We start from the raw sequence: 27,375 nt of genomic DNA, 5'->3' as shown, positions 1-27,375 counted from the left end.
TTTAGGCTACCACACACATGTGACGGGTGTCGTTTATTTCACTACGAAATCAAACGGAGAAGCACGAGCCGTGAGGGAAAAGTCAACGGTGGACGGTTGTCCCTTTGTCGAGCGCACTTAGTACGGCGCTAAATATATATATATATATATATATATATATATATATATATATATATATATATATATATATATATATATATATATCACGACTGTAATAATGTTTATTCGACAGGGCGATTACTCCTTAAGAAAGGACATCTTGCGGTCGGCTCCTTGAATGTGCCACCGTACCATCAAAACCACATACATCTGGTCACTGCATCTGGTCCAACTGCATAGAAAGAATGGCTTGTCTCGCGACGACGCAAATTAAATGTCTGAGATGCTTTCATGTTGCAGACATAGTACGGGCAGAAGGAAACATTTTATTATATTCAAAGCACATCGTCGGGCCTCGGACTCCAGCTGTTACATGTTAGTACATTTCTTAGTATGCACTGCGGCTATTATTGTAACACGCGCCGCGCACATTTACAGCAACAGCACCAACAACAACGACGACGACGACGTTGTCGTCATCGTCGCATCAAGAGCAGCAGCGTACGCCAATTTTACAGGAAGCTGGTGGTTGCATTTATTATAATCACGCTTTCTTGGCGCATTTATGCCAAATTGTGAGGTTTAACGCGTCAAAACCACATGGGTGCCGTGAGTTATCAGGAACGCCGCGTAGAGCAGGGCCCCGGATTAATTTCGAGACCAGGTTGGGGTCTTTAACCCTGCGCACAGACGTATACGTACACGAGCGTTATTACACTTCACCCGTATAGCAATAGCGGCGCTCGTGCTCAGGAGCCGAATGCCATGGGCACTGTCTTCAGTGGGGCTGGTTGGTTCATCTTTAGAATAAAAACAGGAACAGCGCAACACAGGAGGAGCGAGTGAAGAGCACCAGAGCGCTGTCCTGTGCTCTTTACTATCCTGTTATCCTCCCGTCGGCCGGTTAAAGAATAAAAATAAATACAGCAACGAAAACTATTGTTTCGTCATGAATTCTACAGCTTATTGTCTGGAGCGTATGTAGGACGTGTTTGAAGCCGCGAAGTGTCTAAAGTAGCGGTGGGCGCACACGCGAACAATCCAACTTGCAGATACGGGGGAACGGCGGAGGATCCTTAAGGATAACGGGGCTCTCCCGCTACCGCATTGTTTCCCGCGAAACTTCGCCCTACATTCAGAGCTCTGTTGTTAACATGTGCACAGAGCTGCTTATCAAACGCGGCGTACTTTCCCACCGTCACACGTGTGGGCTAGGAACGTGCTAGAACAAAAAGGGAAGAGCACGTGTCGTAGCTCATTTCAACGGCAGTCGGTGCTAGCGCGGCGAAGGGTGTGTGTTGCCGGCCTTTCACGATGTACGGTTTTCCTCGGCGATGAAAAAAAAGATGGAATCGTTCATGCGCTAACGGCGAACCGCTGACAAAGAAAGGACTTCTATACCCGGAACGTTGGCGAGTGTGAGTACTGCTCGTTACACAGAGACATATGAAGTAGTGCTGCTTCCTTGCATAGTATGTTTCTCAAATGTTATCTAAGCAGAGCCACTACAACTCGCATTCAAACTTACGTTCAGTCTATACCACCCATGTATCAGGAATGAGTGAAGGGCACACTCGTGAATAAATGCACCGAAGCGTGGGTACACCGACAACACACGAATGTTCGAAGCTGAAGGTTTTGTCACGGTCCACAGAGTTAAGCGAGTGACTAGCGATAGTGCGTCTTTGCCGCAAGCTTTCACAAAGTACAGAAAATTCACATTCCAAACCTTGTCCGTAGCAAAAGCATATCTATCGCAACTGAGAACATCTGCGAGCGATTAGGCAAAAAATAAACAATTGGAGAGTAACCGCACCGAGGAACATCATTCATCATCATCAACATCATCAACAGGACAAGCCACTGTTCCATAGTGATGGGCAAATAAAAAACTGAAAATCAAAATCTTCTGACATCAGGTTTATCTGCTGTTTTTACATGTGCTCTGCAGAGTACGTAAGAATGGCGGGTGACCCAGCGGTCCGATGCATGTGGCGGTACTACAGCAGCGATGACGCTCTGCTTCCTGTCGTCTTGCGTTGTCAGATGTGCGTGGTGAACATATTTTCGTCAAGTCAGGCAAACTGCCACACACCCAAAAAAGTGAAGTCTAAGAAAAAAAAGTCTTCTGCTCCTTGCCTTTACTAATTTAAAAATGACCAACATGCGATAGTTTCTGTAGTTGTAATATTAAACACTGACGTCAAACTGTTCAGCTTTCTCCTCCGTAATCTTTGTTGTTTTAAGTGTTTCCAAAATTCAATTAAATGTGTGCTTTACGTACGTTCGACTCTAACATATTATTTTTAACGTATTGAGCATGAACTGCCCCTGCATGTATGGTTTCGTTTTTTTTTGTCTGGAAAAACGAGCCCTCAGCCACGTTGGCACTGATTATCATCGAAGTGGGTTACTGCACGCGCATTCTCGATTCCGTTTGCGCAGAACTCCATCTATGCAGCACTCACCACTTTAACTAGACGAAGCAGCATCAGAGTAGAAGTGCGTACATTCTACAGACACGGCCGAGATATATATATATATATATATATATATATATATATATATATATATATATATATATATATATATATATATATATATATGTAGCAAGGGCAGGAAAGGCAGGGAGCTCAACCAGACGAGCACCCGGTTTGCCACCCTACACTGGGGGGAAGGGGGGGGAAGGGGACTTGCTATGGCCCAAATTGCTATTAAAACTATGCAGAACCGCGATGTCTTACACGACGCCGAGCCTCACGCTACCAATGTTCGAGTTTCTGTTAGTGGTCTGCGTAGCGATGTGATAAGAGCAGTCCTCTGAAGAAGCGTCAAGAAAGACCTGCTTTTAACAACAAAGCAAAGGGTACGTCAACGGTCACCCGCGCATGTTGGCGAACGAAAATTCATGGCGCCTTGAAGAGCGGTCAGAGGAGCTAACGGCACACAAAAGAGTCGCGCTTATCTGCCTTCGTTGGTTAAGGATTCTGTTAGTTTCTGTATTGCAGTTTTGACTTTAAATTATGGGGTTTTACGTGCCAAAACCGCTTTCTGATTATGAGGCACGCCGTAGTGGAGGACTCCGGAAATTTCGACCACCTGGGGTTCTTTAACGTGTACCTGAACCTAAGTACACGGGTGTTTTCGCATTTCGCCCCCATCGAAATGTGGCCGCCGTGGCCGGGATTCGATCCCGCGACCTCGTGCTCATCATCCCAACACCATAGCCACTGAGCAACCATTGCGGGTGCAGTTTTTTACTTTGACTTCTTCGTAATTGCGAAACGCTGCCACACGAACAGATTTCCAACGATCACCTATGTGGATCGGTGGCGAAGTGTAATTGCAGCATTGCTGTACTTACGATAAGGACACGTTCTAATATTATCGCTTCAAGGGGCACCTATTGGAATGCGTCTTTTTTTTTTTGTGAAAGTGCGCATCAACACTATGGAAGCATATGCGGCAGTTACCCGCCGTTGTGGCTTAGCGGCTTTGGTATTGCGCTGCTAAGCACGATGTCGCGGGATCGAATCCCGGCCGCAGCGGCCGCATCTCGAAAAGGGCGAAATGCAAAGACGCCCGTGTGCCATGCATTGGAGGCACGTTAACGATCAGAATTAACCCGGAGTCACCCACGACGGCGTTCCTCGTAATGAGGTCGTTGTTTTGCCACGTAAAACCCCAGAAGCCATCCAGACGCGCCAGTCGTTACAGAAATAGTAAGCACGCCGATCGGCGGGAAAGGCTGCGCTGAAACAGGCACGCTGCACGGAAACACAAAAATAATAAGCGGTGACGTGAGGAAAACACGCATTTAGCTGGTTAGTGTGCTTCTGTCCGACATATCCTAACTCAATATGTGCAAGACTAACGAGGAACGCCGTACGTACTTCCATAAAATCACTTCCGGGTCAGTCTAAGGTACCAGCAAAAAAGGATGGAGGGATACATCGGACGTACCTTGAGCCACAACTTTAAAAGTAGTATAAGCGTTCTCTTGCGTGTCGAGCAAAGAGGTGACAACTAAATGAAAGCTGAATGAGTGCGCGTGAAGGTCGAGAAATTCTTCCTCCCCCAATGTAGGGTGCCTCGATAGCAGCGCCGACGTTCAGCCTGATTGGGTATCGAGGAACTCTACGCCGCTTGTAAAAACCGTGTCAGCGAATTACTGCGTATTACATTACACTATGGAGTTTTACGTGCCAGAACCACTTTTTGATTGTGAGGCGCGCCGTAGTGGGGGACTCCGGAAATTCCGAAACCTGGGGTTCTTTCACGTGCAGCTAAATCTAAGTACACGGGTGTTTTCGCATTTCACCCCCATAGAAATGCGGCCACCATGCCCGGGATTCGATCCCGGGACTTGGTGCTAGCAGCCCAACACCATAGCCACTAAGCAACCACGGCGGGTAATTACTGCGTATGAACAGTACAGCAACATTGACCTTGCGATAGTTCCTCTAGTGGCGTAAACATCTCCTTTGTGGCTCAAAACCCGTATATTATTGCCCGATTAGCTGGACCCTGCACTCATCGGCTTTTCCTACGAGTGTGGTCGTTTCGATTTTAAGCACATTCTCTATCACCAACGCTTAGCTGAGTGACCTTTGGAGAACATCCAAACATTTTGTTTTTAGTGTGTTCCTCTTAACGCCTCATTATTAGGAAGGCACCCATCTACGTTTAGGTGCACTCTTTAGTGCGTCCCTTTTAGAAACAACAAGCAGAAAAATGCAAGAGAGAGAGAGAGAGAGAGAGATTACACGAACTTTTCCTGGTATCCCGACAATGTAAAGTATCCTTGAACGCTCCTTGAGGGGCGTTAACCCGTTCATCGGCACCTTGTTTGCCCTATGTCTGCAATCTAGACTTTGTGCACAACGTTCTAGGCTAAACGTTATCGATACCATCGTTTCTCACAAAATATGGCACGCACCGCTCTCAATTTCCTAATTTGCGTCCCTCATTCTGGTAACCCGACTTCGTTTCGGTGGCGCCGAAAATAATAAAGAAAAGTAAAAGCCAAATCGTTGCGTCATCACGAGACGACAGCCAGTGCAGACGCAATTCGATTACACCTGGGGAATCTACCCCGGCACGTCGACAAGCGTCCATCCACTTGCACTGCGGCTATCACGCAGAAGGAGTACGTGGAAGAGGTTGCTATAGGGGCGTCAAAAGGAAGGGGCACTTGTAGTGCGTGGGAAAAGCATCGCGAAGCTGGGAAACGAAAGTAAAAAGAAGAGATGGAGAATAAAATAGCTGCAAGTGTTCCAAAACAAAATAAAAATCAAGGTGAAAGAGAGACAAGCGATCGATGTTCCTCCAGGCTGACGTAGATATATAGCGATGCAATACTGTCACAGTGGCGAGAGCTGTGCCCGCTCACGGCTTTCCATTTCCAGAGAGGGTAGAAAATCCAACGTTGGTGAATGGTATAAGCGCAGCACATGGACCGCTGGCTTGCGGTACCCTTTTGTAAGCCGTGTTTGCATTAAACTGCTGTCTCACAGAACACGGTCGGCGCTTGCCATCACTGACGTAAAGAACTCTTATACGAGTGCCGGTAAATTCTGTGTTGTGCCTGTGAACACTGGTCAACGAGCACTGCCGCAGGGAGTGCATCGACATCTCGCGTGCACACGTCAAAGCGCACACTCCCACAATTATTAGTTGTTCTATCCTCAGTGTAATAATTTGTATCCGAATTTCAAAACTATACGCGTAGGGCACCGACTAGAGAGGCGCCACTGGTGGCCGCCTAGCGGGCGCTTTCGAAAGCACGCTCGGGAGCACCAGCAGACGACTACCCCAGGCAGCAAGGATGGCTGAAGTTCGCGGATGCTGTTTTCTTCTTTGTTGGAGTGCCAGACTGCTTGCTTTGCAGTCACACCTGCAGGAAAGACGTGGGCCTCGATGAGAGCTGACATTTACACGATGTTACCGGAGTTTGGGGCAACCCCAACCTCACACATGCATGCCACCGACAAGCGTAAGGACGTCCAGTTACAACGTGGGGCTCGGGTAAAGTGGCTGTTTCGTTTTGCTACTCCATCTTGACCTTTTTTTTTATAGTTCTACCAGTTCCGCATTACTACTTCTGTACCTCAATAATAAGCAGACTTCCTTGGTACAGCCTTATATTTCAAGCTGCTCCGCGAGGCGCGATGCCTTCAGACATTGCAGTGGTCTTCCCACCTCTGAATGCGCGTCATATCGCCAAATAACCATTGTGAAAATCTCCTAATTAAGAGCAATTGTGAAATTGTTTATGGAAACACCTGTCACCGCCGACAACGACGCCAAAAGCACGGGTGCATACGTGCGAGTTGGCACTGCGCCATGGATGCAAGTCCGCTGCGTTTGTCGATCAACTACTTTTCCCACTAGTGTTACCTCAATTTGAAGTTCGCTAAGTGACCTACTGGGAAAGGAAGAAAGCACCAGTTTTACCAACTACTGAGCAGTCTTTTTCGAATGTTTCTGAAAAGAAAAGTCACACAATATATTTAAGGACGGAGCAGTGCCGGCCAAAGTAGATGGGCGCTGGCAGCAAGGCTGGGTTTAGTCATTTCCCGCATAAACAATGCCCTCCTACGCGGCAAACGATACTAACAAAAAAAAAATCTAATGATTACAGCGTGTGCGCGAGAAAGGCACTGAGCTGTGAAACAAAGAAAGCACTCGACGTGTTAAGTGTGTTCAGAAAGCAACGAGCTTTATTGGCTTCACAAATATGACGCGAATTGGTCAGTGAAAATCAATCGTCACTACCATATGCAGCTCAGCTAAAAGCAATCCTTGTCCAGAGCTACCTCCGCTCTAGGACATTTTCCAAGTAACCGCAATTTCGACATGTTCTGAGGCAAAAGAAAAATTAACTTGCCTGCAGTCATTTCCACATAACACAGCGTGATTTAACTCTGCGAAAAACGAGGTAACGCAAGAACATCACACTTAAAATTCACGAAGCAACTCGCAACAGTTCAAGATGCGTGAAGTTGCGCATAAAATAGGTCCAAACATATTAACTCCGTGACACCGGTGTGACAATTTCATGGGCCACATAAAACAAACAAAATCGGTACTTTCAAGTTCCAAAACATTTAACACACAACACTGCAAATAAGCGGCCAACAGTCATTCGGAACCTCAGCGAAGGGCATCTAACCCGTGTGCTGCAGGGTGGACAAACCGAACCAAAACATTGGTACGTCGCGAACAACTTCGCGGCTTACCCGTGTAAACATCATCGAGTGCGGCACGGCAAACACCAAGGTGTGAGAAAAAAGCGTGGGAACAAGACGTTTCTCGCCGAACAGCGGCGATCCATTGCTGCCGTCGCTCCTGTACATGATGCATCGTGGCGAGTGAGTAGAACCGTGTCGCAGGCGAGATTTTGTAGGTATTTGAGCATCCTTTCGACATGCCGTGAAGTTTAGGCTACCGCACACATGTGACGGGTGTCGTTTATTGCACTCCGAAATCAAACGGAGAAGCACACGCCGTGAGGCAAAAGTCAACGGTGGACGGTTGTCCCTTTGTCGAGCGCACTTAGTACGGCGCTATATATATATATATATATATATATATGTGTGTGTGTGTGTGTGTGTGTGTGTGTGTGTGTGTGTGTGTGTGTGTGTGTAGCGCATATAGTAATCTCTTTGTACGCCGCTGTGCCATTTTTCTCCCCCCTTATGGCTACATCCAACATTATCGTTTCTATTCATTGCTACAGTGCTAATGCTACGCCTTCTCATTACGCCTGCAGGTAGCCTGTATCGGTTTATTAACCAGTTGTCTTCACTCGAAAAGATCCCGCACACTTGACTCCTGCGTTAAAAAGGATGTTCCACATCCACCGTCACGGCCGTTAGTGGTGCCGCAGGCTGACACTCCCAGGCTTAGTTCTTGTAGTAACACATAAATACCACAGAAAGAGGAAGGGAAGACGACGCCAACGGTAGCTCAGTTGGTAAGAGCGTCGCACTCTTAATGCGAAGACGTGGGTTCGTGCTCCACCTGCGTGCAGTTGTTCTTTCCTCCACTTTAATTTCCGTTGATTTATAATTTCTTTAATTTAATTAATAGGTGCAAGTAATTTCCCCAATACTGTCCTTGGTATCTTTGTTTGTTGGCTTCTTATGTCATGACTGATAATAACCGGGCCCTCGGTTTCCTTTCTTCTCGTTCATTTAATGAACATCTGACAATGTTGATCTCGTGTTTACTGTTCTTTTTCCTGTTCATCAAGACGCGCCAGCTTACATTTATGGCCGTCATGAAGAAACATTTGGTTACGTACGCTCATGCGAAACGTTATTGCAGATTTTAGGATTAGCTATCTCTTTCGGAGCACAGACCAAATATTAGGTGTTTAGTGACTTCTTTGCACTACACACAGCGCAGCGGCTGCATAAGAATAGCGACACAATAGAAACTCTTCGGCGACACTATCAGTGGCGTTTGCTGCTGCATACTTCTGAAGGAAGAAAGAAGCGTAGCCCGAACGAGACATTCGGCCTGCAAAGTTTAGACAAACACTTACATGAAAACATATTTGTGAAGTACAATAACGAGAAGGAAGGAGAAACAAGGCGACGATGATGTTCACACGAGTGCATAAAAATGAAGGTAAAAACTCGGTAAAAATACATTCCACGGACCTTGACCTGAACACAACTTCTGAATGGCTGTATTGCTAGCCTGTAACGGAGCTTGTGCGAAAAAGGTGTTTCACAAAGGGCACTTGTGCAGCTCTACCCCTCTGCATGAATGAAGGGGGGGAAAATAAGAAGGAGTCATCAACGCTATGGCCCAAAAGGATTCGAAGCCAAATGGTTGTGCGATGAAACGCGTGTACCCTGAAGCCTGAAACACTAAAAGCAGGGTTGCTAACAGTGCAAGTGCATATTGCACATACGCAGCCTTCCGCACACCATTCTGAGCGACATTTGTGCCACCGTGACTAAGGTAGGTTATTTCGTGCCTTTGAAGACTTATAAAAAGGATCACCGCTGTGACAAACGCGGGTAACGCCGTCAGGTTTCCTCTACATAAAGCCACTTTTCGCACGCCCCCTTCCGATAAGGAAGCCGCACAAGCTACGCCCGTCTCGATACTCGGCGCTAGAAGGAGGTGGCCATAAGTACGTGCTTCGTGCTTGAAGTAGTACAACGTTTACTCGGAAGGCGATTACCCAGAAGTGCATTTCTGGGCGTGAAAGGAGAACTTCTAAAGGCATCCGAGTCTTCTCGATAAATTCCTTCGGAGAAAGACTGATGGGGTAGCCACCGAGACGAATGTCAACGTATTTTTCCGACATACAAATAGAAAGAAAGAAAGAAAGAAAGAAAGAAAGAAAGAAAGAAAGAAAGAAAGAAAGAAAGAAAGAAAGAAAGAAGGAAAGAAAGAAAGAAAGAAAGAAAGAATAGAAGCTTAAATGAAGTTGGCGTTTTTGGTCCCCGATGACGTTTCGCTAATTTTTCAGCCAGATTCCGCCATTTAGCTACTGTTACAGAAAATGCGTCGGCATTTTTCTTATTGACTGCCTTGCTGCTACATTTTTCTAGGCTATGTTTACTCAATATTACACAAACTCAATGCTGTCGATGACCCTCACTGCATCCGAACACTACCCACCGCGGTGGCGCCGGGCAATTGCACTGCGCGACTGAGCACGAAGTCGCAGGTTCCATACAGGGCCATGGCAGCTGCATTTTCATGGTGGCGAAAACGCTAGTGTATTTATATTCAGCTGCAAAATAAAGAACCACACGCGGTTGGAATTAATCTGAAGACTAATATGGAGACTAATTTGGAGGGCGTCCCTCACAGCCCCATTGTCGCTTTGTAACGGTAAAATCAATCAATCAATCAATCAATCAATCAATCAATCAATCAATCAATCAATCAATCAGTAACCAAACACGGTGCCGTTCACTGTAGGCACTCCATCCCAGAAGCGCATAGCTGTACAATATAGATATTTCAGTAGAACACATTGTGGAGCCAGTTGGCTCATAGCTTTCAAAAGATGAAGCACAAAAGAGACCGCACACCAAAGAAGAAACAACAATGGCAGGACAAGGCACTACTTGCAACTATTTACTGACGTCAAAAGCGGCTGAATGTATAGCCATGATGGGGAAGAGAAAGAGAGAGCACTGAACATGTGAATGCACATGCGTGCGAACACAGATGTGTAGGAAGGGAATCACAAGATTAACCAAAATCTAAAGCGTATCTGAAAACATACTTTCATTTCTGTAAATATTCAGAGACACAGGCGTCCTGACACAGGCGTCCCCTCTTTTCTTCTGGTTAGCCTCCAACATTTCACACACAGAAGTATCTTTCCTTTTTAACACGATTGTTGCATGACGTAATAGTTATGCGAAAACCCGCAGAACTATTACTTAGTGTTACTATTAACTTTGCGGCTGCCCCGGACAGGCGGTAGTCCCTGGTTCGAGTCCCAGACCAGGAAGAATTTTTCTTCAACTGCGAGGCTTCTCTTTCGAGGAACCCATATACGTTTTCTTTGCAGCAATTGCTATGATTGGGTGGATGTCTCATTTCCCCCTTAATTAATGATCGTTGTATCATGAAACCTTGCTTCACATACTTGCTTATCTTTCTAGATTTTGTTTTTTTCCTCTTAAGTCGTTGTTCATACCAGGTTTCTTTTCCATTGCCGCCACCCATGAGAATATCTCAGCCTCTCTGACTACCGCTTGCCATGCTTTGTTGCCGTGTTGCTGACCATACAGGTCACAGACTTGCCGGTAAGCTTCCTATGTCTTTTTTTCCACTGTGAATCAATGTTTCGTTTTGTACAAACACCTTAAAACTCTCCCAGCTCATTCAATGTCTTCCACATTCCTCAGTCGCTATTCATAATAAATTTTACTGCGAGATTCTCTCACTTCAAAGCTTTTCAGGCCCATATCACCCTGCACAGCTTTATTTGTAGTCTTTCAGTGAGCGCGCAATGCGAGGCGTCCTACTGACTTTTAGTTGCCATGGAGTTCTGATTGCACAACTGATTTCAAGCAAACAACTTGGAACCATTACATATTTCCAAATATCCCAGAGCACCTCGCACTTATTGTATCCCCATAGCGCTCCGTGTTTCATTATGGCCACATTTCTCCTCCCCTTTACTGTTACTGCTTTCTCCTGCGTTTCGATATACTTATTGCCTTCCTTTGTCCATATATATGCGTATGTATATTCTTTCAAGCCAGGTATTTCCTGGCCCTGAATTGACACTGTCTGTTCACTGTTTTCATTGAATAACACCTGATTTTTAACGCTCGATTTCAGACTTAAATTCTCGCCTTCCTGTGCACAGATATTAGCCAGACGCTGCATATCACTTTGCTTGTTAACTAGCAACACAATGTCGTCCGCATAAAACAAACTTGGAAGTTGCTGCTCTACTACTATACCCGGATGTTTGTACGAGAGATTAAACCCGATATTACTTTCCTCTAGCGCCCCTCCCACCATCACCATGCACATCACAAACAGCAGTGGGGATAAAGGGCACCCTTGCTTCAGTCCGTTGTCGATATGAGCTTTCTCCTCGCTTCGTGTAGGGTAGCTAATCGGACGTGCGTCTGGTTGACCTCCCTACCTTATCTTCCTTCCTTTTCCTCCTCTTCCTCCTCCTTGCTTCTCGGCCCTTCTCATTCAACGAAAATGGTATTTTTTAGACAAATCTCTCCCGAAAGTTGTATACAACCGTCGCCCAAACCTTCCCCTTCCAGAATATAACCCAAAATGTTGGGGTCTACGTTGTCATGCGCTCCTGTAATGTCTAAAAAGGCCACATATAACGGTTTCCTTTCTACAGTGGATAATTCAACACACTGAGTAAGGAGAAATAAGTTATCATCCAGACGCCTACCTATTCTGAAGCCATTCTGAAGTTCTCCCAGAAGGCAATTATTCTCTGCCCATGCTTGCAGCTTTAATTTAATTGCTTGCATTGTTAACCTGACTATTACCTATGTAATGGAAAATGGTCGATATAAGTGAATTCTATCTTTCTGCCCCTTACCTTTATAAATTATGCTTAATATATTTTGTCGCTGTACGGTACTCGCCTATTGTTCAAACTGTTTTCTATTGCTTTCAACAGAGCTTCCTTACTTTTTGGACCTAGTCCATTAATCAGCCTAACGGGAACCTCGTCCAGCCCTGTGACTGTGCGCTTCGCAATTTTCTCTCCGGCTTTCTTCCAGTCTAAATTTGTCAGCACCAGCGCCTTTTAAATCTGGTTTGCTTTCATGCTCTTTTTTTCCTCTAGTACAACCTCATCATTTCCTTGGAAAGATTCGGCAGTTATTTTTTTTATGTAATTTAAGGCCGCATCCCCTTCCGGTTTGTTTTCATTTTCGATTAGGATATGTTTAATCAAAGCAACTTTATTTCGCAACATTACAAGGCCAAAGAAGTGGCCGAAGAAAAAACTGCTACACTGCAGCTTTACTGGGCTCCAGCAACCCATCAGCAATGGAGAAGGAATAAATTTAGCATTAATAAAACTTCATAAAAAGCACTGTACCAGACATACAAGGAATCCAATATTACATTACAATCAAACGCGCCTCTCTATGTACATGTAGGAAGTAAGAATGAAATAGAAAGGCTAAGCACCCATAATATACATACATATTACAATGACGTGACACAACAAAACCAAAACAAAATATTTCTTTTTATTTCGTGAATAAGCTTCTTATGTCTTTCTTCGCTAGCGTTGTGATGTCAATATTTAATGTGTCATAGTGAATTAATGCCATTGGCAATGTATGCCGAATTCTCTGTCGGCCATACTGCCTGCGCGAAAAACGAACGTGCCGAAAAGAATATGTTGTCGGGGTGTGCTCAAGTTGGGCAATATCGAGAAAAGCATCTAGTCTGCCCTGAACTGCTTTCTTATAGGAACACAGCAGAGTGTAAGTGTGCAAATCTCGAACTTTAAGGATTTTATGTTTGACAAAAAGAGGCGCACTGTGTTCTAAATAAGAAGCACTTGATACCACGTGTACGGCCCTTTTTTGTACTAAAACGAGTTTGTGTAGGTTCTCAGCTGTAGTGTTACTCCAAACTAGCACAGAATAACACAAATAAGAACAAAACAGGGCATCACAAAGCAATATTTTAATTGCCACCAGATCTTGTCGGCACCTATTTATTATGCCCACTGTTTTGCTTAATTGAAACAATAATGACTGAATGTGCTGGTTCCAGGATATATGATCACTAAATATAACGCCCAGTTTCTTTGCACATTTTTCAATCGAAACATTGAACGAGCCAAGCATAAGGGAATCAGGTACCTTAACCAATCTTCTGAACGCACGAAACAACACACACTTTGTTTTCGATTCATTCAGTATCAAACAATTTGTCTTGCACCATTCGTTTGCTCTAGAACAAAACGCATCTGCCTCTACAGTAACGTGCACTATATCTTTTCCTGCAAAAAACACGGAGCAATCATCTGCGTAGATAACAAATTCGCAAGTTTTATTTATTTGTACTATATCATTCATATAAAAGAGGAAAAGGATAGGTTCCAATATACTGCCCTGTAGCACCCCTGATACCATCTTTATTATGCGCGATTTGTATCTGCCTATTTCAGTATATTATGATCAACCCGTGAGGTATGAACGAATTAATTCCAGGGCTACTCCTCTAAATCAATAGCGTTCCATTTTATCTAATAAAATAGTGTGATTTACATGGTCACAAGCTGTACTGAAATCCAAGTATAGTCCGAGTGTCATCAATTCATTTTTCATGTTCTCTAAATGAATTTCTTTTTGCAGCAATAGAGCACTCTGTGTGGAACGACGTTTCCTAAACCCAAATTGATGACTTCTTATCAGGTTATGTTTGCTACAGAAACTGCAAATTCGTGCATTAATCACCTTTTCGAGCCCTTTCGAGAAAACAGGTAATATTGAGTCTGAACAATAGTTAGAAAATGTGTTTTTATCCCCACTTTTATGAATTATGGTTACCTTCGCTACCTGCATGTTATTAGGAAAAATGCAAGTAGAAATTGCGATATCAAAGATATGCTGAATGGCCGGTGCGATCTCATTTAACACATATTTAATGGGCTTAATTTGTAAGTCTTCGGCATCTCTACTATAGCTATTCTTAAGGCCTTCGAAAACACTTATAACTTGTGCGAACGAACTAGGCTGAAGGAAGAAATAATGCGGAGTTCTAGGGATACGCGAAGCGGATACAGAAGTGTTCGCTGTGTTACCTATATGCGCAAAAAAGTCATCAAAGCGGTTCGCAAGTTCCTCTCCTTTAAATATTGTAGTATCGGCGACAAGGTGATCGATAAAGTTAGAGATAGCCTTTCGGTTTAAGAGTGTATTTAATTTCTTCCAAAGAACATCACTGTTACGCAGGCAGTCATTATCAAAAATACATCTGTAGTATTCTTCCTTCGACTTCCTAATTGCCTTCCTAAGCTGATTTCTAAATGACCTAAATTCTATAAACTTACTGAGGTCACAAGACTGAAGAAACGCCTGAAACATTTTATCTTTGATTTTAATCATTTTCAGCGGATGTCGAGTAACCCAAGGTTTGCTTGACTTTTTTACTCTTACGAAAAGCTTTCATTGGAATAGTACTGGTTCAAAAGATCTAGCAATTTATCATAGAATGCATTTGCATCTGTAATCACCAGTACTTTGCTCCAGTCAACATGCCTGACGTTTTCTAGGAAATTTGCTAACCTGAATGATGAACTATCGCGATACTCTATTTCTGTAGCTTCTCGTTTCTCAATTGGTTGCAGTATCTCCATCATTAATACAATGCGCAAATGATCACTCAAATCGGAGCTTAGGACTTTGAGGAAGATTTTTTCAGCACGAGAGTTGGTGATAAATATGTCTAGTAGAGATGTACTTAAAGTCGTAATTCGTGTTGGAGATGCTATTTCATTCCAAAATCCATTGCATTGTAAAATCAGTAGTGAATCTATATCAGGTCCGGAATCACTTAAGATATCAATATTGAAATCACCACCTACTGTTAGCGTGTATCCATTTTCATTTACATGTGAAAACAAATTGCCCAACAAAATAAAAAATGCTGGAATAGTGCCATTTGGTGGTCTATACACAACGCCAAACATGTTTTGACCGTTTCTAATGCACAAAATTTCATAGTCTAAAGTAGTTGTGTAAAATCGTTCAATAATTGGAAACCTGGAGGATTTATCTACAATGACACACCACGTCCACCACGTCTGTCCTGCCGATTCATATAGAGATGACTATAACATTGAAGCACAAAATGCTCAGAATCCTCGCTGTACCATGTCTCGGTAAACATCAGCCCATCAAAATGAGTACCTCGCGAATCCAAGAGAAGCAGTAGGTCATCCCGTTCTGGAAAGACAGACCTTGGATTTAAATGGAAAAGTTACAATCATTTTCTTGCCTTCTTGATTCTTATTATATGTTCAAGTTCTTCTGGGTAAATGCTGTTTTCAGCCATGACCCACTAGAGTGCTGACGTCTGCATACCTGGGCGTAAAAGCCTCACTCAAGTGTCTGTGCTAACAATCTTCTCAATGTCGCTCTCACGCTGAATCGACAGCACGGGAGGCGTGTCGGTGCGGCGCGCGAAAATGGACCCAGTTTTTGTCCACACGTACTTCCATGCGCACGCTCGCCTTCGCGCTATGCTCGCTCCGAGCAGCCTTTTCATAAATGGACGAAGATGCTCATTTATGAAGATGGGCGAGTCCTCTCCCGCACCCTGCGCTTCTTGGGAAGACGAAGTCAAGCCTAGAGTTGCATTGGCTAGACTTTTCTTTCGTGCCTTTTCTAGCACCTGGTCACGCTTATCGCGTGTTTGAAACTGCACGATTAGATTTGTTTGTCCTATATTGTGGGTACTCTGGTGGCACACGTCAATGTAAGTATGAGATATGGGCGCACATACGGCATCGCCTATCTTTTTCAGGATGTCAGCAAGGCTTTCATGTGGTTCCTGCAGAACCCCTTTGATTTCCAGGTTTTTGTTTCGCGAGTATTGTTACGCTTTTAGAAGACTCGTTTGACAATCAAGCGGGCCCTGTTCAAGTAAGTTTAGTATTTGCCGAAGCGTTTCATACTTTTTTGTCAAGGAGCTGCTTTCAGCAACTGTAACCCGCCGTGGTTGCTCAGTGGCTACGGTATTGGGCTGCTGACCACGAGGTTGCGGGATCGAATCCCGGCCACGGCGACCGCATTTCGATGGCGTCGAAATCCGAAAAGATCCGTCTACTTAGATTTAGGTCCACGTTAAAGAACCCCAGGTGGTCGAAATTTCCGGAGTCCTCCACTACGGCGTGCCTCATAATCAGAAAGTGGTTTTGGCACGTAAAACCCCATAATTTATATTTTCAGGAACTGTAGCTGCTGCCTGACGGTTGGCGTCTTCGAAGCTTTTGCTGATCAATTCCATACTTTGTTTTATTTCTGCCAACTCTTCCAATGTTGTTCTATTGTTGTTCTATCGTTCCAGACTTTTTGCCTAATAAGTTTATGTGGTACCAAAATATTCTAGGTGCGGCCTTCTTTTTCTCGCGTATTTCTGGCAACCAACGTTCACTTTCGCCTTTTATCTTTGCTCGAACCAGTATTCGAACCATAGATATTTTTTCTCCCGGTATATTTCCCATTTACTGGCTACGTCATCCTGCGGCAACTGCGCCTTCTTTGCCTACTCGTGCTCTCGGGTTGCTTTCTGTCGTTCGGTGATCGCTTCTCGTATCTCCCTAATCCAACAGCTTTCCGATTTCTTTTTTCCTTTCAAAGAAGCACGTTTCTTCTCTTTCCGTATTTCTGTCGCTAATACACTTAGAAGGTCGCTATATCCACACTTCCTGCTGGCCGCGATGTGGCAAGGCGAACGCCATCTGGAGGTTTTGCAAGGAACAGGGCGCGCCGCGCTTTACGGCTTTTGAGATTTGCGGAGTATTGGAGGCCACGCCCGCTCTTTGAATAGCAGAAACGATCGAAAAGGTGTGTGTGTGTGTGTGTGTGTGTGTGTGTGTGTGTGTGTGTGTGTGTGTGTGTGTGTGCGTGCGTGCGTGCGTGCGTGCGTGCGTGCGTGTGTGTGTGCGTGCGTGCGTGCGTGCGTGCGCGTGTGCGTGCGTGCGCGTGTGCGTGTGTGTGTGTGTGTGTGTGTGTGTGTGTGTGTGTGTGTGTGTGTGTGTGTGTGTGTGTGTGTGTGTGTGTGTGTTTGCGCGTTTAGCTTTCGCGTAACAGAATTATGTTCAAATTACAATCCGACGCTATCATAAGCTGTACGTTTGTGTAAGTCATGCTTTACGATCTTTCTGACGTATTTTACCTTGAGAAACTTATTTAATTCAGAAACTTCTTTGGGGTACATAGATGCCATGCGTGGTCAGGTATGCGTGGTTCTATATTCTTTTTGGTGAAACGACATACATTAATTCAGTTTAGGCTGAGGAAGTATTCTTTAAGAGCACTATCTTCATGAAACTTAAATTCTGAGGTCTGGTACAAAATAAATAAATAAAGGTCAGCGCTTTATTTTTTTTTTAGTTTTACGCTTTTACATTAGCATTAGGCCACTGATTTTAAAGAATGTTTTCATATTGAGGACACTGCGGGCGCAGTTAACAGTTGATGAAACTCGCTGCGTTCACTCCTCAGTTGTTTCGAAATGCAATGTAATCAATCTTTCCCGATAAAAAATGTTGACTAGACTCGAGAACGCAGTGTTGAAATCCATGACATCGCGGAAAGGTGAGGAAGAGATATATATATCTATATATAGAAGAAGAGAGAGAAGGGAAGAAGGAAAGGCAGGTAGGATGCCTAGTCTTTGTCCAGTTTGCCACCGTACGTGTGGGGAGCGGGATGGGGGAGAAAAAGACAGAAAGACACAGAGAGTCGGACGCAATCAAATGGAGCTCAAAGAGTGAAACTGATTTTCCAAGCCTGAAGCCTTCTCCAGGAATCCAGGACACAGTAGTGCCATCGCGCAGCGGTCCGGCTAAAGCAGTAAAATCAGTGAACAGAGGCCCCGTGGAAGAGAAGACTGCTGAACAACCGGAGCAGCGAAGTTATGTGTCTGCACTTCAGCGACCCCAACCGCGTTGCGATGAGAAAAATCAACAGGAGGACTGTCAGCAGGTGCTACGTGCTCTCTTCAAGGCCTTGCGATCACACATAGAGAAGATGCCGGCGAGCTCGATGAAGGAAATGCTCGAAGTAGTCCTGGCTCTCGAGTCAGTGATTGTAAGCTCTGCCTCTTCTTAAAGCACCAAGCAATATGGATGCGGTCAGGACACCATGTTCACCATCTCGTCAACAGGTGCCACTTATTATGCAATGGAACTGTGCGGGTCTTGCGTGCCACTTACCTGAACTGTCGCTTTTCTTACGCAACATGCCTGTGCCAATATTGGCCCTGTCCGAGGCTGGTCTTCCAAGTTCCAGATCAATTGCTGGTTATGTCGCACATGGAAACCAAAGTATTCCGACATTTCCGAACGGAAGCGCCATGCTATATGTGAGACGGGAAATACCACATTACGTTCTACCAGTTCAAGACCTTTGCAGCAGTGCTTTGGAAGTCACTGCTGTACAAGTGCGGCTGGGAAACCGAAGTCTCAGCGTGGCCTCCGTATATGTGAGCTCTCGTCAGAAGGTCCCGATGGGAGAAATTATAAGAGACCTCTGCAGCCGCTGCCCAGCTCCGAGGATTATATGTGGGGACTTTAACGCGCACCATACTCTCTGGGGCGACAAGACGACTGATGCACGTGGAAAGCAAATTGTTAGAGCTTTAAACACCGAGGGACTCTGCGTGGCAAATGACAAACAGCCAACGTTTTTTCGACCACCGGCCTCTTACAGTGTCATTGACTTGACGTTACATTCAACGGACATCCTCGCATCGTCAACGACTAGCAAAGATAGAATGGGCAGTGATCATTTTCCTGTCTTCGTTAACATTGCTGGATATAGAACCAACGGCCGAAGATCTTGTCCTGTGACGCATTGGGATACGTACAGGGACGGCCTAAGCGAATCATCTGGAGACCTGTTCGCGGACATGCTACGTAGCAAGAGATTGGCTACCGCTGAGCTGAAGCTACCCGCCCACTTCCCCGCTCCGGATCTAAAGCTAAAAAATCTATGCGCTGCCCGTAGAAGAGCGGAACGGAGGCTGATGAGGACGAAGCGTGACCCACCAATGAAGACTATGTACAACAGGATTAACGCAGTGATTCGGCGGTATACAAGGAAACTAAGAAGAGATCAATGGGCATCATTTTGTGCAAGCGTATCGGTCTTCACACCAGTTCCAAGGATATGGTGGGTCGTTAATAACCTTGCTGGAAACTTTCGACCACACAAGCCATTTGAAGCCCTAGCATTGAAGTTAGGCAAGACACTCGCTTGTCTTGCGAATGCGTTCGCTGAAATATACTCTTCCGGCAGGTCAGCCGACACAACCGACCCGCCTCCGCCGCTATTGTCGTCTCTAATGGATGCTCCTTTTACACTCAGAGAGCTGGAACTAGCCATGAGCAGCCTCCGACGTCGCTGTGCGGTCGGACCTGACCTTATCAGTAATCAGATGCTGACTAACCTACCGGTTGAGAGGCGGCGTGACTTGCTGGCATTTTTCAACCAAGTCTGGGCCAGTGGGGCTATCCCACATTTATGGAAGGTAGCATGGGTGGTACCGGTTCTGAAGCCTGGAAAGAATCCTGCAGCTCTGGACTCATACAGACAGGTATCACTGACCTCGTGTGCAGCGAAGCTAATGGAGAAGATGGCGTGCACAAGACTCACTTGGTATGTCGAGCAGGGTCGAAAACTACCATCATGCATGACTGGGTTTCGGCAGCGTCTAAGCGCTCAAGACAATGTGCTGGACCTGCTAAGCCACATAGAACATTACAGTGCGGACGGCCTGTCGACACTTGCTGTTTTTATGGATGTCTCTAAGGCTTACGACTACGTGTCTCAAAGAGCCATCATCAGCCAGTTACAAGTTATAGGCGTCACGGGTCATCTCTTGCACTACATACAACTCAATGATCGTCGCATCAGAGTTCGTCTTGGCGACACTTTGAGCGATGAAATACGTATATTTCGTGGTGTGCCACAGGGGAGTGTTTTATCTCCCTTATTATTTAACATTGCCATGAGTAGCCTCTCAGCAGTACTAAACCGTCGAACATCAGTGAAGATATCTATATATGCCGATGATATCTGCATATGGGTCTCCGGCTACCAGCATCGCCGCCTCGCACGAATAGCCCAGAGAGCAGTAAAAGCAATTTAGAGTCACTTGGCAACGATTGGATTAACACTGTCAGCAGAGAAATCCTCATTCATACTATTTCCTGGAGTGAAAAGAAAATCTACACGCTTGACGCTGACTTTGGACGGATACCAGATTCGACAAGTCACCAACGTCCGATTTCTGGGCGTTACCTTAGACCACAGGCTAATCTGGCGCCGCGGTGTTGACCACGTTGTGGCGTCATCGTCACCCAGGCTACATGTGCTCAAGCGAGTCGCTGGCATACGCTGGGGCAACCACCCGATGTCGATGCTACGACTACATATAGCGTTGGTTACCAGTCGAGTCCTGTATCAGCTACCTCTGATGTCACCCTCAGACAGCCAATACGAGCGCTTAGAAGCCATCCACAGAAAAGGTATCCGACTTTGCCTTGGAGTCCCTCAGCCAGCGTCAAACAAGAAAGTGCTCTACGAAGCTGAGTCACGCCCTCTACGACTTCAGGCTTCCGAGGCTCTCATGATCCAGCTACTACGATTGAGTGAGTCTACGCCCAGTAGAGCCCTCTTACGACGTATAGGTAAGAGGCCGCGCTCACATTTTTATGCAGCATTGAACACGCTTCGCGTATTAGGATTGCGCTGCTCGAGACCGAGGGAAAGGATAGAACCACCCTGGACATTCGAGGACATCATATGCAACTTAAGTGTACCACGATTGCAATCAAAGAGCTGCATTCCATCTGCAGAAGCCAAGTCATTAGTCCTGGAACACCTGAACACGACTTACCGGAACCACCTATAAGTATACACAGATGGCTCTGTCAAGGCAGATGAAGACCGCTGTGCAGCTGCATACTACATTCCCTCTCTAAGATATACGTGGTCTGGGCGTCTGGACTGTTTAGCCTCGTCGACAGTTGTGGAAGGCGTAGCGATAGCTTCCGCTCTGCGCAAGTTAAAGACTTTGCCTCCGCAGAATGTGGTTGTCCTTACGGACTCAAAGGCCGCATTACAACAACTATACCGTGGTTTGCCATCCCTCAAGTTCCCACGCAAATCCCTAGCCATCGTGAAAGAACTCAACAGCAAAGGCTTCACAGTAAAGTTTCAGCGGATTCCCTCCCACATTGGTATCTCAGGAAACGAAAAAGCTGATGCGCTTGCATACGCAGCGCTCTATCATCCTCCCAAAATCAAGGCTCCAAAGAGTAACCAAGTGCAAAAATCTGAAATTCGAAATCACTTTGCGTCGCTTTGGGTTCCACCTCATATGCCCTGCGTAACCAAGAGATTGCACCGAGAGGAAGCCTCACTTCTATATCGTATAAGGACAGGATCTGCAAACACACCGGGCTGGTTATTTAAAACGGGGCGAATAAATTCTCCGAACTGTACGGCATGCAACGAGAGATGAGACATTGAGCACTTTTTGTGGTCCTGCCAGCAATTCCAAGATGAAAGAGACACTCTCCTGAAGAATTTGCAAAACAAAGACCTTCCGCATGCGCGCCTGCAACACCTTATATTTACCGAGGGATCAGTGATGGCCCGCAAAGAAACTTCACGTCTCCTGATCGAATTCTTAAGAGACACTGGGTTGATGGACATTTGGTGAAACCCATCAGCGGTATTGTGCGAGACGCTCGGGCGGAGCAATTGCCGGCCTTGTTCGCCAGGCTAAACCCGCCTGTTGCTACAATCCACCACCACCACCACCACCACCGGGATGGGGGAGTGAAATAGAGAGAGAGAGAGACAAGACACGAGCCTTCATTGCACTTTCACATACATTAAGACCGGTACATCATATATGGATGGAAACAACTTTATTCTGAATCCGGCGAATTTGACGACCCGGGCTCAGGTCTCCCATGAGGGGACTTCGAGGCCTTGCCTCGTCGCCGTCTCTCGGGCTTGCTGGACAGCCCACTCTTGTGTCTTGAGGTTGGAGCTGCGCAGAGCGGCGGCCCACTTCGACGCAAGAGCCTCCGGAGCTACTGCCATTGTAGCTGATGTAACCCGACACTCCCACAACATGTGTGACAGCGTCGCTCTAGTTGCCTGACATAATTTGCAAAGAGCAGTCGGGTATTGCGCGGGGAAAATGTGCTGCAATCGCACCGGTCTGGGGAAGGTTTGTGTTTGCAGTTGTCGCCAGATGACTGCCTGGCGACGTTTCAGCATGGGGTGAGGTGGGGGCAGCAACCGCCTGCCTAGCTGGTAGTGCTTGGTGATGTCATTGTACCTGACCAGGCGTTCTCGCGTGTTTTGAGCCAGCAGTTCTGAACTCGAAGAGGCGGTCTCCGATTCTGCGCGGCGGGTCAGTTCTCGCGCAGAGCGGTGTGCTACCTCGTTCAAGTTAATGAGGCCCTCATCGGTGGGGGTGGCGACGTGCGCTGGAAACCATATGATGGCGGTGTTATCTAAGTGCTGTCGACCAGCTTTCCTTAGAATCTGGAGAGCTTCGGAGGAAATGCGCCCCCGCGCGTAGTTGCGAACTGCGGATTGTGAGTCGCTAAAAACTACCTCGCAGAGGGGGTCGGTAAGCGCAAGCGCAATTGCTACCTCTTCTGCTGTTTCGGGGTATTCTGTTGCGACACTACACGCGTGCGTAAGCCGGGAGCTAACGTCTACGACTACCGCCGTGAACCGGTGTTCTCGTGTGTATTCTGCGGCGTCTACAAAGCGCGTAGTCCTCTTTCCACCCAAGGAGCGCAGCAGTGCCTTGGCACGGGCCTGGCGTCGGCCCCGATTAAATTCGGGGTGCATGTTTCGAGGTATAGGGGCGACAATCAGCGTGTCGCTGAGGTCAGGTGGAATGACCTGTTTCTGACCGTGTTGGACGTGGTAGTTGAAGCCGAGTTTCTGCAGGATGTAGCGGCCCGTGGCTGTCAGAGACATGCGTTCGAGTTGAGAGGTTCTTTGCGCATCCACAATTTCCTCAAGCGTGTTGTATACCCCCAGCTGTAGCAGACGAGCAGTGCTTGTGGACTCCGGTAGGCCAAGGGCGATCTTGTAAGTCTTGCGTATAAGGGTGTTGATTTTCTCCCTTTCAGTGACATTCCAATTGTGGAAGGCAGCCACATAAGTGATGTGACTCATTGCGAAAGAGTGTATGAGGCGCATGACACTGTCCTCCTTCATGCCCGTGTGCTTGTTTGTAATGCGTTTGATCAGGCGGGTAGCCGCTGTAACCTTGCCTTCGATTTTGCGAATAGCTTCTATGTTTGACCCGTTGGCTGTTATATGCATGCCTAGGATACGTATCTTCGGGACTCGGGGAATGCAGGAGCCGTCTTGCGTATAGAGGATTATGTCGTCACATTGGCGCGATTCGGCTGTAGGCTTGGGCCGGCGGCGCGAGCGGTAGACGAGCAGCTCCGATTTCAGTGGAGATAGTCGGAGACCTGTGTCTTGGAGGTAGGTTTCGACTGCAGAGACCGCTGCTTGTAAGGTGCATTCTATCTGACCATCACTGCCCTTGTTGACCCACAGGGTGATGTCATCTGCGTACAAGGCGTGATGGAGGCCATCGATCTGGTCGAGGTAGGCCGGGAGACCCAGCATAACGAGGTTGAAAAGGAGCGGGGATATGACCGATCCTTGAGGAGTGCCGGTGCTTCCTAGTGTATGTTCGTCGGATGTCATGCTGCCGACCGCGAGGGTGACTGTGCGGCGCGACAGGAAGTCTCTGACGTAGTTGTAGCTTCGCTCACCCAAGTTGAGCTTGTTTATGCGGCTCAGGATTGCTGCATGTGCTACATTGTCAAATGCCTTTTCCAAATCTAGACCGAGGATGGCCCGGTTGCCACTAGTTGGGTCATTGATAATCTGGTGGTAGAGCTGGAGCATGACGTCTTGAGTGGAGAGGTGTGACCGGAAGCCCACCATAGTGGGTGGGTAGGCTCCAGTGTCCTCGAGGTGGTGGTTGATGCGGGAGAGGAACGCGTGCTCCATCACCTTGCCAACGCAGGATGTGAGGGAAATGGGCCGCAAGTGATCGAGGCTGGACGGCTTGCCTGGCTTCGGTATCAGGACTGCTTTAGAGCGTTTCCACGCCTCTGGGATGCAACCTGCTCGCCAGCATTTGTTGATGTATGCCGTAAGAGCGGTTATCGAGGCATCATCGAGGTTTCTTAGAGTCTTGTTCGTTACCTTGTCGGGACCAGGTGCTGATTTGCCATTAAGGTCGTGGAGAGCTGCGCGGATCTCTGACTCGTGAAATTCTTCATCGAGTGTCACATTTGTCTCTCCAGTGTAATCTCCGTGTTGAACATCGGGCCGTTGAGGGAAGTACTTGGCTAGCAGACGTGTCACGAGCTGGTGATCACTCGTGGTAGCCTGTTCCTTGTGCAAAAGGCGTTGCAGGTTTGCTTGCTGAGCAGACTTGCTCTGCGTTTCCCCCAAGAGGTGACGAAGGAGGCGCCACGTACTGCCATTGTGGAGCTGCCCATCGACCGAGTTGCAGATGTCATACCACTGTTGGCGGCTTAAGGTCCGGCAATGTTCTTCCAGCTGGCGATTGATATGTGCGATCTTCTTACGAAGCTTTCGGTTGTGCCTTTGCTTTTTCCATCTTGCGGTTAGTGACGTCTTGGCTTCCCAGAGGTGGGCTAGTCGGCTGTCGATCTTGTCAACCTGGACTTCGGGTGCGAGCGTCTGCGTCGCCTTGTTCATGTCGTCGTTGAGCGTCTCCATCCATGCCTCGATGTCATCGATGTTCTCCTCACCTCTCTGTTCAGCTCGCTGCTTTCGGAATTTGTCCCAGTCCGTCCATTTGAATTGCTTAGGAAAAGGGGGTGTACCCGCTTGAGGAATTCGTGTTTCTATGATCATGTGGTCACTACCGAGATCTTCAAAGGTATTGCGCCACATTGCTTGAGGGATGTTACGGACCGCCGTCAGGTCTGGTGTCGTGTCCCGTGCCGTAGAGGTGCCCGTGCGGGTCGGCGCCGTGGGATCGGTAATAAGAGTTAACTCGGCATCATGTAGGTCCTGCCACAGGCGTCGACCTTTGGCGGTAGTGTAGCCATAGCCCCAGGCCTCGTTCGGGGCGTTAAAATCTCCCCCGACCAGAAACGGGTTTGCGCCCGCCAAGGCAAGCGCCCCTCGGAACAGAGAGAGGAAACGAGCCCGTGAGTGAGCCGGATTACTATATACGTTGAGGAGAAATACACTGTGGTTGCGTATTCTATTGGGAAGGAGCTCTACAAGCATGTTTTCCGCATGTGTGCCGCTTACGCTGTGTTCTTGCGCTACTGTCCCTTTCCGAATTAAAATTGCAAGTCCGCGATCAACGGGAATCGGCGAGGCATGCGCAGTGTAACCTGGAAGCTTTGGTACGGTACCTACTGTTTCTTGTATCATTATGATGTCGGGTTTGGGTTGCGCGTGTCGGATGTATTGTTGCAGCAGTGGTTGCTTCTTATTGAAGCCCCGACAGTTCCACTGCCACACCACGAGCTCGTTAGTGGGGCTGGCCATCGTGGTGCTGTACTTGTGCGTTACCTGAAATAGGGCTAGGGTGAATGACTGTAGGGCCCATGGTGGGCATCATTTCCACGCCTGGGCGAAGGCCTATGTGAGTCTCGATTTTGTCTATATGGACTTCAACCCTGTCTGTTCGAGCAGTGAGGTTATTGACCGCAACGCCGATGTTGCGGATCCCGGTTTGAATTTCTGAAAGCAGCTTCCTCATTTCTTCTTGTTCTTTCCGCCAGTCATTTATCGTGACATGTGCTTTGCGCCAATCACTTACTGCTGATTCGAGGTTCTCGAGCTGTTGAGACTCGGAACTGGCCGCCGCGCGTTTCTTTGTGGGCGGCGCCGCACTGTCGTTACCGCTCGTGACGGGAGTCGGGACTAAAGGAGGTTTAGGTATAGATGGCTGCGCCATGGACTGTTTAATCTCTCGAATTTCTTGGGTTAATTGTAGCACGACCGTACGTAATTGTGCGTTTTCGCGCTGCATTTCTTCTAATGCCACATCCCTGGGGTCCCTCTTATTATTGGGTTCTGAGGCAGTAGGCAGTATTGGAGTCGAGGCAGTAGCTCCCTGAGCCTTGCGTCTCAGCGAGCCCTTAACCGCATCTGCCCAGCTCACCTTGTCAGGTAGGTCCGAATCTTGCTGGCCGGCTTGCTTCGGACGCCGAGAGCTCGAACGGCTACGGCTCGCCCTGGGAGTTTTGCTGCGCGCCCGGCTCCTACATCATATATAAAGTCGGGCACTTAAGTCTGTTGCCTTCAGGTACTGTAGAAGAGTTCGAATGGCTTTCTGAGCTGATGAACTCTGTGGCCACGCTCCCATGACATTTGCTTCTGTGAATAGCCTACCGTCTAGTCTATTCAAGGCACACTGGAGAGTCTGGCGTTGTTTCTCGAAGCCAGAACAGTGGCAGAGAAGATGATCGACGGTCTCTTCCCCCCTGCACTTGGCGCTCATGGCCGAGACGGCCATTCCAGCCGTCTTTCGTGTTTGCGTCTTTTCCACCATGCCATGCCTCTTCCCACTGCAAGAGCTGCTTCTTAGTATTGTAGAGTGGTAATTTACTATCACAGCCTAACTTAATTTTGTCTTTGCGCCTCCTTTACGAAACGACCCTCTTCGCAACGAATATCTCAGTGTCACTACCCGAGTGGGTGCGACTAGCGTGTTCAAAAACCAGATCTTTGTCAAAAGGTTTTCCTCTTCGTAAGCCCACTTGAGGCTACACCCTCCGCCAGCTATAGCGTTGGCGGTAGCCATCGCTTAGCGTGAGGCCGCACGCAGGAACGTCTGCGTGTAAACGTTCCACAGTTTAGGTTGTGAAACTTCTAGTCATGGAAATTAACGCGGCGCTCCACTAGCAGCCTATTGTTGTATCTCTCTCACGACAAAAAACAATATTAATTATCTTTCACCTCCAGCTACTTCATTCGTCTTCCTGGCGAACCAGCA

The 27,375-nt window shown here is 47.0% G+C and overlaps 1 non-coding gene across 1 annotated transcript; it reads left to right on the top strand.

The window, feature by feature from the left end:
* The first annotated feature begins 8,058 nt into the window (after window positions 1–8,058).
* On the top strand, window positions 8,059–8,133 carry TRNAK-CUU (transfer RNA lysine (anticodon CUU)). The gene has a single exon. It is a non-coding gene; the product is annotated as a tRNA-Lys (tRNA).
* Window positions 8,134–27,375: the final 19,242 nt, after the last annotated feature.

This window comes from Dermacentor albipictus, chromosome 1 (assembly GCF_038994185.2).
Source record: "Dermacentor albipictus isolate Rhodes 1998 colony chromosome 1, USDA_Dalb.pri_finalv2, whole genome shotgun sequence".
NCBI classification, from domain to species: Eukaryota; Metazoa; Arthropoda; class Arachnida; order Ixodida; family Ixodidae; genus Dermacentor; species Dermacentor albipictus.
The sequence above is the reverse complement of the archived record's forward strand: the minus strand, read 5'-3'. Positions and strand labels throughout refer to the sequence as shown.